At 38.0% G+C, this 16,416-nt stretch overlaps 1 pseudogene; it reads left to right on the top strand.

The window, feature by feature from the left end:
* The first annotated feature begins 8,529 nt into the window (after positions 1-8,529).
* LOC115588654 (hydroperoxide isomerase ALOXE3-like) lies at positions 8,530-15,281 on the top strand (annotated as a pseudogene).
* Positions 15,282-16,416: the final 1,135 nt, after the last annotated feature.

Below are 16,416 nucleotides of genomic sequence, written 5' to 3'. Positions count from 1 at the left end.
AGGTCCCTCTTGGTGACTATCCAGAGGAGCATTTCACTGAGAAGATTCCCCACAAGCTAATAAAGGAATTTCAAGGAAGGCTTAAAGTGCTCAAAACGCACATCGAAGTCAGAAACGAGAGTCTAGAAGTCCCATACACATAGTTGAATCCCACAGAGGTAGAAAATAGTGTGGCCCTTTGAGTATCAGATGGTGTGAGCTCCTCAGCAGTGGGCAAAAGTCAGGTTCACATTAACAAAAATGAGAAAGGATGTTCTGTTTTAACTGATACTTCACTTCTACATGTTATCATTGTATGCTGATTAAATCCTAATCCACATCATAACTCTTATTTTGTCAATGAATATACAGGGCATCTGATCAAACTAAATTACTGGATGAAAGACACTATTGTGCATTATGATTATAACACTTTAGAAGTAAACTGTGCCTCATGACTTTTTGTCACAATGACTTTTAAACAATTGTAGGGACCTATGCTGTGATGAATTTACTATATATTGTAATATGTATCTGTATGTAAAAAAAAAAACTTTACTGAGAGGAAGAAAAAAACGTCTGAGTGAATCATGTGTCTGTTTGATCTCATGGGAAAAGTTCTGCTTATCACACAGAAAATACTTTGCTTAATGGAAGAAAAGAGTTTCATGTCACCAGAGAAAGAGATGTTGTCTCCATGGTCCTGTGCTCCATGAGTCAGCTGTTTCTGTAAAACACCTGTCTGCCCTGAGACACTCACTAAAGAAACTCTCTAATGTTCTTTGAAGGCACAGTGGTGATTTAGAGCATATAGAGTACAAACACAAACACACACACACACACACACACACACACACACACACACACACATACACACACACACATACACTTGCATACAGAATGCACTGAAGAGTTTGATTTCTAGTTACAAATATTACTGAACTGAAAACACACTAAAAACAGTGAATAATAACAGAGAACCTAAAACATTGCTCAATTATTCTCAGGAAATGTGGCATTCACAGGGTGGAGCTTCTTTGAACAAGTTTGGATTGTATCCATTAAAGTAACAGATATGGAGTGTGGCCAGTGACAGATTTCATGAGAAAAAAAATCAGCTGGCAGAGGGGTTTTAATCTTTGCTGTCTCTTGCTATGGGTAAACTCAGCAGGGTGTGGATTTTAAAATGATGCAACCACCACTTTAAAGCAACATTATGTAACGTATTACTTTTACCTTTACCTTAAAATAACAGCTCCACAATCATTTAATGGAACAGTTTCTTGTAATAGGATGAATGGTGTCTCTGTCACAGCCACTCTGCCCCCATCACTTGTTTGTGGGTGTGTAAGATCAGAGCGCGATCGGCATTTTTCAAAGGTGTGAACAAATTAACTTAAAATGAATTTTCTCAAGAAATGAAAAACAAACAAAAGAAAACAAATTGGAACTCGTCTGTTGGCAGCCGGGTGGGAATTTCACAGCAGCCACTGCGGCCATGGCCCTGTGCCCCGTGAGAAAAAATCATCGTACGGCCACAGTGGCCTTTGTGCCCCTGGCTCTGTCCAAGTTCCATGTAAAAAGCGCCAGTGCAGCGTAGTGGTGGAGTGGAGTCTCATCATCACATCAATGACCTCACGCGAAAGCCTGAGCCTCTCAAACAGCAGTAGCATCTTAAAACAGAAGAACGACACCTACAGCACAGGTGTATGCAGGCGAGCTCAGCCGGTTTTGATATGACACGTAACTGACTTATGAGGTAGGATTTAGTTCGGTAAAGTTGGAAATAGATTTGAACTTCCTGGATCAATAACTCATAAGCGAAACATTGTTAAAACACAAAGAACGACTCTTTCCCACCATAGTAAGGTAGACAACGAGTTAGAACCGTATTTTCATCAAAACAAGCGGTCCTCCGGGCTGGACATTAACATTGGTCTCCGTGGTCAGCTGTCTGTGAGACAACAGTGCAGGGACCTTCTACAAGGTGCAACACCGAAAAGAGATACTACAAAAAATATTCAATAACTTCACTATTATTCAGTGTAGTGTCACCAAAATCACTCCACACATCAGTGGTCTCCTGCTGGTTATTCTACAACTGTTTGTTTGGAAATGTGCTTTGCCATAATTTTGGGGAATTTCTATAGGCAGAAATATTCAATACCTTCACTAATATTCTCAGTGTCGTGTCACCAAAATCACCTAACCCTACTTTAAAAAAAACTTTTCTTTTGTAACATTAACTTGATATTAAAACATGTTTTAAAACATAATCCATGGCCTTTGTGCCCCTAAAAAAGAAAAAGAATTTACTTTCCATGGTATTAACTTCAGCAGTCCACTCCAATTTGTATTTTAAGTTACATGAACTGTTTTTCCAATCGTTTCCCATGAAAGACGAATCAATTTGGAGAGGGGTTTCAATCTTTAGTTTGGCTTGTTAAAATTATAGTAGCTGAGTGTGAGTTTGAAGTGCTGCTGACAGGATACTGCAACTGCAGGCTGAGGTGTTTCTTTCTGACATCCTGGCTCGACTAGGTTTAACTCACAACGTCAGCCCAGCATGCCAGGGATTTGCATTTCCATTCCAACAGGGAATCCTTCTTGAAAGTGTGTCTGCAAATGATGACATGCTCTGCTTGTGCAGTAGTCAGAGAAGTGGCTGTAAACACTGTTCCTCCCTGCAACACTATTGAAAAAAAGTGACTAACGAAGCTCCATTAATCAGGTGGCAAACAATATTATATAACAATAATATATTGTACAATATACAATATTTCCAATAAATTCCTTGCAATAAAAACTTTTCTCTAGCAGGAACTTCTGAAACAGCTGAAAGCAAACACGGTGAAACATTAAAATACACCATATATCTGAAAGTTTGACCAAGGATACTGGAGTTTGACTAAACTAAAAATGCCTTTCTCTCAGGTTTGCTGACATGAGTTGAGGCTCGTTTCAGCAGGTTGGTCTTGGTTGCGAGATGTCACAGCAGCCTACTTGGAGGTAGGGAGGGCGCACTTTGGACCAACTCTGGAGAGGGTCCATCAAAGGTGCAACTTGGCTCAACTGAACACCACAAGGGGCAGCTGCCCCATATAACCTCCCCCATAGTGGCCAGGAAGAGAACAATTCACACGAGGAACATTAGCATTAAGAATGAAAATATGTTACATCTGATAATACAGATATATGTAGATATCAGTGTATGCTGAACTTTTTCTGGGTGAAAGATGCCATTTTGCATTATGACTGTAACACTTTAGAAGTAAACTGTGCCTCATGACTTATTGTCACAATTAAGTTTAAATGATTGTAGGGACCTATGCTGCGATGAATCTACCATATATTGTTATATGTATCTGTATGTAAAAAAAAACACTCTTCTGAAAAGAAAACTGATTTCTTCCACATATAACAGTTCAATTTTTTTTTTTTTTAAATGTCAATCCAGGTTCAGGGTTAGATCAGAGTAAAGCACAGAGTGAGACTTGAGGTCCTGCCATTTACATCTTGAGCAGTTAATCCTCCCAGTAGACTCTAAGGATCATTCTTTCTGATTTGTTTGTAAAAATTCCTCCCAATCTTTCTGAAAGTTGACATTTTTGTAATATGAAATATTCACATTTAAGAAGTTGTAATCAGAGAATTTAGAATTTGTATTTTCTCTTTTTAAAAAAACACTTGAATAAATAGATTATAGAAAGCAGTTAGTGATTAATTTAACTTGTCAAGTGATCAATTAATCACTGCAGCCGTACAATATGTTTGAAATACTTTTCTGTTCACAATGGGGATTTAGATCATACAGAGTACATGTACACACTTAAACACACTGAAGAGTTTGAGCTCTAGTTAAAAACATTACTGAACTAAACACAAAAAAAGTTGAGAAACTAAAATCAATGGGAACACTGAAATCACACTTCACAAACACAGAAAACACCTATAACAGTGTAAAACGCACTGATAAACACTGAAAACACATAATCTGTTAGCAGTTTTGGTTTCTTGCCTCAGCTATGGGTAAACTCAGATGAGTGTGAATTTTAAAATCATGTGACTTCTGATGCCACCACTTTTAAGCAACATTATGTAACTTTTTACTTTTACCTTTAAAATAACAGCTCCACAATCATTTTCATGGAACAGTGTCTTGTAATAAGATGAATGGTGTTTCGGTCACAGCCACTCTGCCCCAATCTATAAGGGGGAGGATGAGATGTGGAAATAATTGAGGTAAAAGGTTATTTTAGATGAGACACAGGTTCTTGTGAAATATCGGGGGAGAGCACACCGACAGTGACCAGGTGAAGGAGAGGACAGAAACAATTGATGCCGGTGCACTTCACAGTTTATTACCAGGTCTTTTTTTACATAAAGGCCACAGAGCATTAAAACCATAAAAGGTATATGAACTGTTCTTCTCATCGTTTCCCAAGAAAGGAGAATCAATCTGGGGAGGGGTTTCAATCTTTAGTTTGTCTTATCACAATTATACCATGGTGGTGGTAACAGGTGTGATGGCTGAACTAATTAAAGGTTAGGACAACGAAATGTTTTGTCCCGTACAAACAGATTTTGGTGGACTGCCAAAAGGTAAAATAAGTGACAGTTTATGTAACCGGTAACATTCATCTATCAGAACTTTACAGCTCATACTCAAACCCAACTGGCTCACAGAACATCGTATCATTTAAGGCTGTAAATGAATTGAGGGAAATTTGCCTGATTGGGATGGGTAGCCTGATAGATGCATGTGCCAGAGCAGAAAAGAATGGGCACCAGGTTTAACCCTTGAGGCACCTTTAAAATGAATGTGCAAGTTCTAACCTTGGGACCTGAAATGTTCCCTCATAAAAGTGTAATAAAAAAGGTCACATATAATTTTTCACTTTCACTGCATCACATCTTTTAAACAACTTCAGACCTAACCATAGATATAAAGTTTTTTTAATATTTTTTTTTATGTTTTTTTATGTTTTTATGCCCTTTTTGTCATAAAACACCTGATTTTCTCAATGATAAATACACAAAATATCATATTTTCAAAAAATAAGGTGCAAAGTGGAATATTTAGGATGAGGTTATTACAGCCGTGACTAGATCAATATTTGATTACAACGTTGATTTTGATGCATTATTGTTTTTGGAGCAATGACAGTTTATTCAACAAACGTACAAGTTCTAACCTTGGGACCCGAAATGGTCCCTCCAGTGTTGCCAGGTGGGAAATGTAGGATTATCGTACCAGAGACATAAAATTATCGTATTTTGAGGGAAATTATCGTACACCTGTCATACCAAAATAACAAGTCTATTGATGCGCTATAGTCACTCTAGTGTTGAATAGCATCTAACAGGCACTCCCGGCTTTGTGCCATCAGTACAGAATGGATTCATCAGCAGCCCCACAATTGCGTTAGGCTAACGTGTCCCCCATAAACAATGACCGGTGGGAACTAATGAGCCAAATCATGAGGCCACCTACTGTTAGGAAATAGACATAGCACCAGGTTTACTTTTTTGACAAAGAGAAACAGTATTCATGATAACTGACAAGAAAATAAAGATCTGGCTTCACATATTAAAATTTTATTTTCAGAGCAACAACATGTCTCTGTCCTCAAAAATGATAACAACTAATACAATAAATAAAAACAGCACTTATGCAAACTTAAAAGCGCCTGCTACCAGGTTATAACTTAAAATAAAGTGCATATATAACCTGGCTTTATAATAACCTGGAAAAGACGTAACCAAAATAACAAATGAATAATAAAAAATAAATAAATGAAAAACAACAGGCCAAGGGGTACATGTTTTTTTTCCAAGTTAACCAAAACCCCAACATCTAATGTTGACAAAAAACTAAGTGGTGTGTAGCCCTAATCGCCTCGGTCTTCATAAGCTGTCTGGTCTGCGTCAGTCATGTCTCCTCTCCGCCTTTAGTAGTTTTCTGAATAAAATGAAGAAGAGCGGAGAGGAGACTATCTTCCAGACCGGCTCTGCTTCTTCTTCTTCTTTTTTTTTTTTTCTTTTCCTCACTCATGGGGCAGGCGCAGTGGACTATTCAGCCAATCATGACCGTTGCTCTGAGGCAAACGCATGCACGTCACTCGTAGCTCACATTTAGAAAAGCACGATTGGCTGGAAACTTGTCACATGGAAACAGATGCCTTCAGGGTTCACAAAAAAAAACTCCAACGGACAGTTGCGACAGGCTGATTACAACCGATTACAACCACACATTCACGAAATGGTCAAATTATCGTATATTTGGCCTTTTTTGGGATTATTAATTGTACATCGTTGTACAAAATATTTTTTTCCCTGTATTTTGTAGGCAGCAGCTTATATTTATGAGGTATTCATGGGAAAAGCATTACAATATGTCAGGATTACAGTATATCAAAAATATGTGGTTATAATTGGAGTCAATGTGTCCAAGTCGGGCCCGAGGTGAAAGGTTGTAGGTATAGATGCGAATCTCCTATTCTATACACCTTACAATAGAGGGGATCATGGAATTTTAAAGATAATAATGAAAAACAAATCCTGACAACTTCAGACCTAACCATAGATATAACGTTTTTTATATATTTTCTTTTATGTTTTTATGCCCTTTTTGTCATAAAAACACCTGATTTTCTCTGATCACCTCTGTGCCTTGCAGGAATTCCTCCCCTGATCCCTCCTGGTTTTCAAATGAATCCTCACTGCTAGTAACATCTACCTCAGTAACATACTGCTCACTCTCTTCAGAGGACTGCACGACTGCAACAAGAGCTTCCTCTAGTTACAAGCTTCTCTTCATGGCTGCCTGCTGGAGAAATGACCAGCCAGACAAGGCTGCAAACTATTCTCACAGACTTCAAACATGCACCTGCTTAAACATGCTGTATCACGCGTCCAATAGGAGAGGTGGCTCTCTCCTGATCAAGAAAAAACGTAAACAGCTCATTTGGCCTTTGATTATTCGAATTTCACACACACACACACACACACACGCACACACACGCGCACACACACACACACACACACACACACTCATTTATATCACTCCCATGAACCAAGACCATTCTTATGGTGTTCCTTTTTTTTATTGCCATACATTTTGCAAAGTAAGAGAACCAGGCCTCCATTGAAACTTTATGTGATAAAGCTCTGCTGCCCCTCGGGGCTTGGGGGGGCATCAGACCTAAAACCTGTTTTCCCTGTATTTTGAAGGCAGCAGCTTAAATTTATTAGGTATTCATGGGAAAGGCATTACAATATGTCAGGATTACAGTATATCAAAAAGATGTGGTTATAACGGGAGTCAATGTGTCCAAGTCGGGCCCGAGGTGAAAGCTTGTAGGTATAGATGCGAATCTCTTATTCTATACACCTTACAATAAAGGGGATCATGGAATTTTAGAAATAATAATGAAAATCCTGGACAAGTTTCATATAATTAGCCTTTAAACTGACCGAGATATTGAGAATCAAAGAAGGCAAAAAGGCAGAATGTACACGTTTGGTACCCCAAGGTGCCTCAAGGGTATATTGTGCTGTTAGAACATGTAAATTCATTGCTCAATTTTTCTCATGAAATGGGGATCAGTAAAATTAGTATCAACACCAACATTCCTTCACCAGAACTGAGTCAGTGGTATGACACTCTGGATACTCCTACCAAACCTTACCTATAAAAGCAGACATCAGTGGTGTTTCTTTCATTCGGAAGACCTGTTCATCCAAGGAACTCATCAAACGGTAAGAGAGGCGCTTTAAGAAATGATTTCATTCAGTAACAGTAAGTCCAATTTTACACTCAAGGCTTTTCTGTGATAGGACAAGAAACAAGAAAGCGTGACATGAAATGGGGAGAAAATGAGTGTGGAGGACATGTACCAAAGAACCCCAGGGTGTTTTCGAACCGTGGGGTAGTGGCAAGGAGACAGCCTCTGTACATGTGGCATGATCTACTAATTGAGCTACTGAGAAACTGCAAAAAGTGGTGTTTTTTAATAGATATATAGTACCTGTCAAATTAGCAAAGAGAGTCTGACACAGTTTCATTGTTTTTCTGGTGGTATTTACCAGAACTCTATGTACCAATCGTGGCACTACTGAACACATTGTCATATTATTATTATTACATAAAAAACATTCAGCTATTGCTACAAGTATAATCAAACATGCAATCAACATACGCATGCTTGTGTGAAGTATGCAATATGTTGGAGGTTTTTCTTAAAGTGGGAAGATTGGGACTTAAACACAAACCATAGTATCATGAGCCATGTGCATTATCCTCTTTGCCATGGAGCAGCAGGTGTGGATCCAGTCTGCAGAGGTTCTGAATTAGGGCTAATCTTTTACTAATACAAGTGCTGCACTGCTCTGGCAAACACGTTTCTATTTGGTTCTTGAAAAGTTGAACATGAACTAATACGTTGTTATATCCGTATTTTAAAGTTTTTTTGCATTCATTTTCCTGTAATGACAGTCAACCTAATCGGTGCTGAAAATGATTATTATCATTCTCTCCCCCATCAGGATTCTTCTGCTTTCCAGAGTGAAAATGGTGGATTATGAAGTGACCATATTCACCGGCAATCGCGCCTATGCCACCACTATTAACAATGTCTTCGTTAAGCTGGTGGGCACAGATGGGGAGAGTGATCGCACGTGGGCCAAAGGACCTTTATCTGTCCTGACAGGAACAGTAAGTCTCAAATATACTTCTAAAATTGTACAGGACCTTTCCTCATGAGATGATACAAAGCCTCATTTAATACCAATTTAGAAAGAAAAGCTGATGTAAGCCCTCAGCAACTCAGACTCATATGCGTTGCAACAAGGTATGTGCTAAAACACAACTCTTCAAACCTAAAAAAGTCCCATTATGAGCTCCATAAGCTGATGTTAATGCCAAGTTCCCTTCTACTTTCAGTAACTGTATGCCAATTATTGTGACGTTACAGCTCCATTCTTGGTTATCAAATGAAATGTATCTCCACCTTGATGTTTTTCAAATGTTTTCTGGTTTTATTCCAGGAGTATCGTTTTACCGTGTCCTGCCCTAAATCCATTGGAAAGCTGGTTCTGATAGAGCTGGACAAACAGCGTTTCTTGGTGTTCCCTGAAGATGCCTGGTTCCTTGCCAAGGTGGAAGTAAAATCCCCTGAGGGAGACGCCTACACCTTTCCCATCTACCGCTGGATCACTGACAGCGAGGTGCACCGCTTCAGAGAGGGAACAGGTTTGTTGAAACTGCTTGTCTGACACCTGCGGTGATCAACGTAATGAGACATTCAAAAAAAGAGAAGTTGCAAAAGCTAGATTATAAGGAGGTTTACAAAGAGTAAATTTATGCAAACACATCAACAAGTTGAAACTTTATTGTGGTTCTGTCTTTCAGCTCTGAGGGACTTTGAAGACAAGAATCCTCTCGGCATGTACAGTCGGGAGAAAGAGCTGAAGCAGCGAGCAGAAGATTATCGGTGAGATCTTCGACCTTACACATTTTAGATTTACACGCCCCAAAACTAACATGTCTTGTTTGGAAATATTTCTATATGATGAGAATTCTTAAACACTTTTTTTAGATCTGCAAGGGTCTATTGATTGTGAATGCTGAGTCAGCATTAACAAAATATGTTTTACATATATGTTTTATGATTTCTTCCGCCTACATTTTCCAATTTGTATCTTCCGCATTTTTTTACTTAAAAACATTATTCAAACATCAAAATAATCAGCTCCATTGAGAATTGTCTGCCATAACTTTTCTCTTTTATATCACACATACTTTTCAAAATATTCAGTGTTTTCTGACAGCATATATTCCCCTTTAAATGGAATGGTGGAATGTTCAAAGATAATATTTGTTCAAGCTTTTTCATCTGCTCATTCATGTTATCAACTAAACACTCTTTTGAAGATTTTAGGTATTATTCAACTTTCAAATCACATTAAAACTGTTTTCCAGAATATTCAATTTTATCTGAAGCTTAGTTACAATGGCCATCATTTTGTCTCTCTTCCATCATTTCCAACATTCACTGAGACTTTCTCATATTAATTCAGTTTGTTTGTAACATTCATATTTTCTACACATGCACAGTTCAAATGTTCACTATTTTTTATCTTATTTGAGGAAGAAGAAAGTGTCACCATGACAGCCTTTGATTACAACTGGCAGGACATCTGAGACAGATTTGCTAATGAGTACAGTTTGATACACAGACATGGACACACATGTACAAACACATTCAAACAATCACATGCAAGTGTGCACGCACACACACACAGACACAGCGTACTTAAATTTGGTTATCTCTTTACCACTTTTCCAACCACTTTAACTGTAGTTAGTGTTCATCTGCTCAGTCATTCTTTAAGCCAGGAAGTCCATTTAAATACTGTAATTACCTCATATTTGACACATCAGAAGTTTATATAAGTTTTCTGTCCCATTCATAGTATTTGACTCTTTCGCAATGTTTTAAGTCTTCAGTTTGCTTAAGCTGCTTTTCTGTACAAATACAAGCAACAATCAGCTGAGTTTAGTTCCTCCTCCATCAATGTAATCTAGTTGCCAGACTACAGTATATTTTATTGATTCATCCTTACCTTATTGTTAAAACTCCTCATACTCATGATCAAAATTCAGTTTAGCATCAGCTTTTCAAAAAATCTTGAAGATGCTATTTGGAAGAAAAGTAGATATTTGAGTCTCATTCTCAACATGTCAAATAATGACACTTTGGGATGGCGTCCGACCCGTCCTAAAATCGCAAAGTTTCAGTTTTTGATGAGTAATTCCACATCCTACTCATATGTGTTTTGTTATTTCACCATTCATCTCGCCGAGCGTCAGCATTTCAACAGTGTGATTTCAATGTTGAATACATGACTACGTGTCGAGTATATAATGCTTGCATACTCTAAATTGAAAAGCAAATACAGTGGTATCTAACTGTTGGAAGCTTGACTCTCTGTTTTTTCCCAGGTGGAAAGTGTATGCAGAGGGAATGCCTCACTGCATAGAGGCAGAAGGACCTCTTTCTCTGGCTCCTGAGGTCCGCTTCTCCTTCATCAAGTTTACACAGTTTGCCTTCACTGCAGCTGCAGGGTAAAATCCTTAAATTCTATCAGATATCTATCTATATGACTATGTTCCTGTCTCTCTTCCTGTTGATCAAAAGTATTTGATGTAAAACAATAATGTTACTATTTTCCTTTATTATCCAGGCTGACTGAGCTGAAACTGGAGGGGTTGGCTGATTGCAAGGAGAAGTGGACGGAGATTGAGGGTATCGATCGCGTGTTCTGGTGCAAAGAGACTGCCATGTCAGGTACTGTGCTATCATGGTAGTTTGATGGAATTGATACTTGATGCATGATAGTATACATCCAACTATATTTATTCAGACATTACATTGGATTTTATTATGCTACCTTAAACCTTTTATGATGTCTTTATTCCTGAGATAAGCCATGACTTTTGACTGAATACTTAATTATCTATTGGCTTCTGTACTTTGCTCACTAAATGGATAAAAAAAATACAAAGGGGAATTTGTGTATAAATATGCAGTAAGTTTCCTAATTTTAGGCACATGAGAAAATATGTGACATAGAGTCTGTGACTCTGATTTCTCTTAAACACATGCATTTCACATGCAGTAGAAGCCATAAGATCGAGTGAGGTTGTACTGCAACTCAGGGAGGTAAATCTCTCTCCTTTTCCCAGAATATGTCCAGGAACATTGGAAGGAGGATGCATTTTTTGGCTACCAGTATCTCAATGGAGTGAACCCCATGTTGATCAGACGTTGCACCACCCTGCCCAGTAACTTTCCTGTCACTGATGGGATGGTCTTCCTCCGTGGTCAGTCTAGCTTGAAAGAAGAAATAGAGGTGATTGTCTTGACCTTGACTGATCCTAGTATTAGAGTCATGTTTTGACACACATGTACAGTTGGAATTACATGTTGCACTTTCATGTTCACTTAGCATAAATAATATCTGCACTGTATACATGTGGGTCAAGTTGTTTCTCATTTTTCCCACAGAAAGGCAACATATTCCTGGTGGACTACAAACTTTTGGATGGAGTGAAAACAAACACCATCAATGGGAAGAAGCAGTAATTGATGGCTCCTCTGGTCCTTTTGCACAAAACACCTCAAAATGAGCTGATGCCAATTGCTATTCAGGTGAGATTAGTTCTCAAATATCACATCAGCTGCAATGCCTACATGCCCAAGTCATGTAAAAATGTTCCTTGACGAGTCATATCCAAGTTTGACAGGCTGACAGTAGAGTCACATACAGAAGTCAATGAAAAAATGTCAGCACACATTTCTCCAAAACTTTAACTATATATGAGGTCCACGGTCGTGACAAGAATCCAAAATAAACAAAATTCCAGCTACAAATAAACATTCTTCTTAATTACTGTGGGCAAAAAACAAATGAGTTTCAACCAGAAGCCATCATGGAACGGATGATGGCTTGACTTGTGTTTTACAAACACAAAGACAAGTCAGTTATATTCACATGACACACAACTATTGCCGAAAATATGAATTGGGAACAACAGCTTATCAAACTCAAAATAATAATCTGCACAGCAGAACAGATCTGCAGTAAACAGTCAAACATACAAAAAGTATTTATTTATTATTAACCAGTCCTGGTGATGGATCAAATGGACTGAATGAACCTCATCCCTCTTCCTTCTCCTGCAGCTGAAGCAGACTCCAGCAGACGACAACCCCATCTTCTTTCCTACTGACTCTGAGTACGACTGGCTGATGGCTAAGATCTTTGTGAGAAGCGCAGATTTCAACTTGCATCAACTCAACGTTCACCTGCTGCACACTCACCTGCTGGCTGAAGCGTTTGTAGTGTCACTGCTGCGCAACGTGCCCATGGTGCATCCTCTGTACAAGGTAACTGTGAGAGAGAACACTGAATCAACTGTAGTCTAAGTCTATTCAACCTGCTGGTTTTGGGATCTTAAAAAGTTGATGAACCAAAATGTTTTAATTTGTATATTTTTACAATTATTTCACAGTGAAGCATCAAGATATCTGAATTTATTAAGAAGTAATAGTGTACCTAAAAAAGTTCCTCTTCTCCCTCAGCTCCTCATACCTCACACTCGCTACACTCTGCAGATCAACCACATGGCTCGACTGCTTCTGATATCTAAGACTGGAATTTTCACAGAGGTACAAAATGACCAACATCCCCAGTAGACCATAACTTAAATGCTTCTTTTCTTTCAATATCATATATAGTATTTTTTCTCTTACAATAATTTTAACATATTTGACTGTTGCCTAGTTTGCAGCATCTGGTGGAGAGGGTATGATCGAAAACCTGAAGGGATCACTGTCCTCGATGACCTACACCTCCCTCTGTATACTAGATGACATTGCTCAGCGTGGACTGGAGGCTGTGCCAAACTTCTACTACAGGGATGATGGACTCAGGCTGTGGAAATTCATCCACAGGTACTGTAGGCAGTTTCCACCATGCATTTTCTTTATAGCTGATATAAATGCAAAATCAAAATGACAAGCTTAGATGATTTTGCATTTTAATATTAATATATTGTTAATTATAAAATAAATGTCCATGTATGTACATATTTACCTGATGGGCTTAAAGGAGAAGATACAAACACGGTCACACTGTGTTGCGTGGATTTAAATGAGATCAGCTAAGAGAGAGATACCAGCACGTTGACATGGTCCAAGAAAGTTCCGTTACTGTTGTCAGTCATAATGTGTTTGTCTCAGTTTGCAGAGTGTCTTAATACTGCTGTGTTTATAATTAATATACAAATCAACTAGGAATGATTTTTACAGAATTTATCCACATTTCTTAAAGGTTCATGCAGGGAGTGCTCAGCTATTACTACAAGACTGACGCTGAGGTCGAGGGAGACTCCGAACTGCAGAAGTGGATTTCCGACATTTTTGTTCATGGATTCCTCTCCCAAGACTGCACAGGTGAGCTTTAAAGAAAACTCAACCGTAAAGATTATAAATGTGCACATAAATGTACCATATTATAATCATTATGCAAGCATAAATCAAGCTTTAATTTAGTCATCTGGATCTCAAGTATTGGATTTTTTTCTTTTTAATTCTCAGGAATTCCTCAGAACTTCACCTCTGTGGCTAAGTTGGTCAAGTTCGTCACTGTGGTGATCTTCACCTGCTCAGCACAGCATGCAGCTGTCAACTCTAGACAGGTGAATCTTCTTAATACCGGTTTAGTGCTATTTTTGGGAAATGGGTTTATGAGTTTCTTTCAATTTTCTCTAAACTGGAAAGAGAATGATGAATATATCAATAATAATGAAGTAACAATGATAAATAAAGAAATGATATCAATTATAGCAAGGGTAACAATCGTTATAATAATCATAATTATGAACAGATTAATCATCAACATTCAGGGAAGGCAATTAGCTCCCCTTTTTAATGATGGGGCCAGTGAAGGACCTGGATAATGGATGTGGGGTCACTGGCACAAAAAAGTTGAAAATTACTTATTTAGATGCAGAGAAAGGCTGATATAATAGCTCATATAATAGCTAATATAATATAGTATAACACATAAAAGGAAAGTTAAAAACCCAAAGGTCCACTGTGGCCTCTTTAATCAGTCATATGTGAATCATTCATTGCAGTATGACTATGGTGGCTGGATGCCCAACGCTCCCACCTCCCTGCAACTTCCTCCACCAACCAAAAAGAGGACAACAAGTGAGGCCACGATGTTGGAGACATTCCCTGACATCAACACAACAGCTAATGGAATGGCCGCCTTGTGGCTACTCAGCAAGCAGTCCACTGACTTTGTAAGTGCTTCATGAACAATTCAAGTTGTGTAAAGTACTGTAGGTCAATATATCATTACACCCAAAATACTACCTTTGAGCCAACGTAAGAAACCCTGCTGACTTTCTATAACTTTACATTATGTTGCCAATAGTCTATGTTAAACACTGAAATGTTTTAGAAAATAAATAAATAAACTTTGAATGTATCATTAATCTCATCAGGTCCCTCTTGGCAACTATCCAGAGGAGCATTTCACTGAGGAGACTCCCCGCAAGCTGATAAAGGAGCTTAATGGAAGGCTTAACGTGCTGAAAACACACATCGAAGTCAGAGAGACCCTGAATGTCCCATACACATACTTGAAACCAGATATGGTAGAAAATAGTGTGGCAATCTGAGTATCAGATGGTGTGAGCTCCTCAGCAGTGGGCAAAAGTCAGATTCACATCAACAAAAATGAGAAATGATCTGCATGTTCTGTTTTTAACTGATAACTGTACTTCTGCATGTCATCATTGTATGTTGATTAAATCCTAATCCACATCATAACTCTTATTTTGTCAATGAATATACAGGGCATCTGATCAAACTAAATTACTGGGTGAAAGACACTATTGTGCATTATGATTGTAACACTTTAGACGTAAACTGTGCCTCATGACTTATTGTCACAATGAAGTTTAAATAATTTAAGGACCAATGCTGCGATGAATCCACTATATGTTGTTACAGATATGTGAAAAAAAATACTCTGCTGAAAGGAAGAAAATAACATCTGAGTGAACCATGTGTTAGTTTTATCTCATGTGAAAAGTTCAGCTTATCACACAAAAAATACTTTTCTTTACTGGACGAAAAGAGTTTCATGTCACCAGAGAAAGAGATGTTGTCTCCATGGTCCTGTGCTCCATGAGTTAGTTGTTTCTGTAAAACACCTGTCTACCCTGAGACACTCACTAAAGAAACTCCATAATAATATAATAATGATGAAGAAATTATTCAAAATATCTGTGTTGGGTGTTTTTTCTCTATAAAAAAGAAGAAGCTGCTGCATTGAGAAGTTCTGAACGCACTGTTGACCTTCAGGTTCTTATAAGCTGTATTTCAAACCATTATTTACCAGTAATATATAAGCCGTTACATTAACTGCTCTCTGTCTACTGGTTTTCCCCCTTATATTTCAAACATGTCACTGGTACCCCCTTTTAAAAGAATCCCTCTCTTGATCGATCTCTTTTAAGGTATTTTAGACCCATCTCCAAGCTGCCATTTTTATCCATGATATGAGATAAGACTAGATAGACTAGAGATAAGATTTCTTTCAAATATAACAATTACATTTTGTTTATTTTTTGAATGTCAATCCAGGTTCAGGTTTAGATGAGAGTGAGACTTGCTCAGACATGCTTCCTGATTTGTTTCGATCGTTTATAGAAAGCAGTTCTATTGAATAATAAGATTCATTTTATAGTTAACAACAAGTCAATTGATCGTTTGGTCGATTCATCGTTGCAGCCTTACAGTATGTTTGAAACATTTTTTCTGTTCTTTGAAGGCAAAATGGTGATTCAGATCA

Source organism: Sparus aurata, chromosome 1, assembly GCF_900880675.1.
Source record: "Sparus aurata chromosome 1, fSpaAur1.1, whole genome shotgun sequence".
Classification (NCBI taxonomy): Eukaryota; Metazoa; Chordata; class Actinopteri; order Spariformes; family Sparidae; genus Sparus; species Sparus aurata.
Note: the sequence above shows the minus strand (reverse complement) of the source record. Positions and strands in the feature narration are given on the sequence as shown.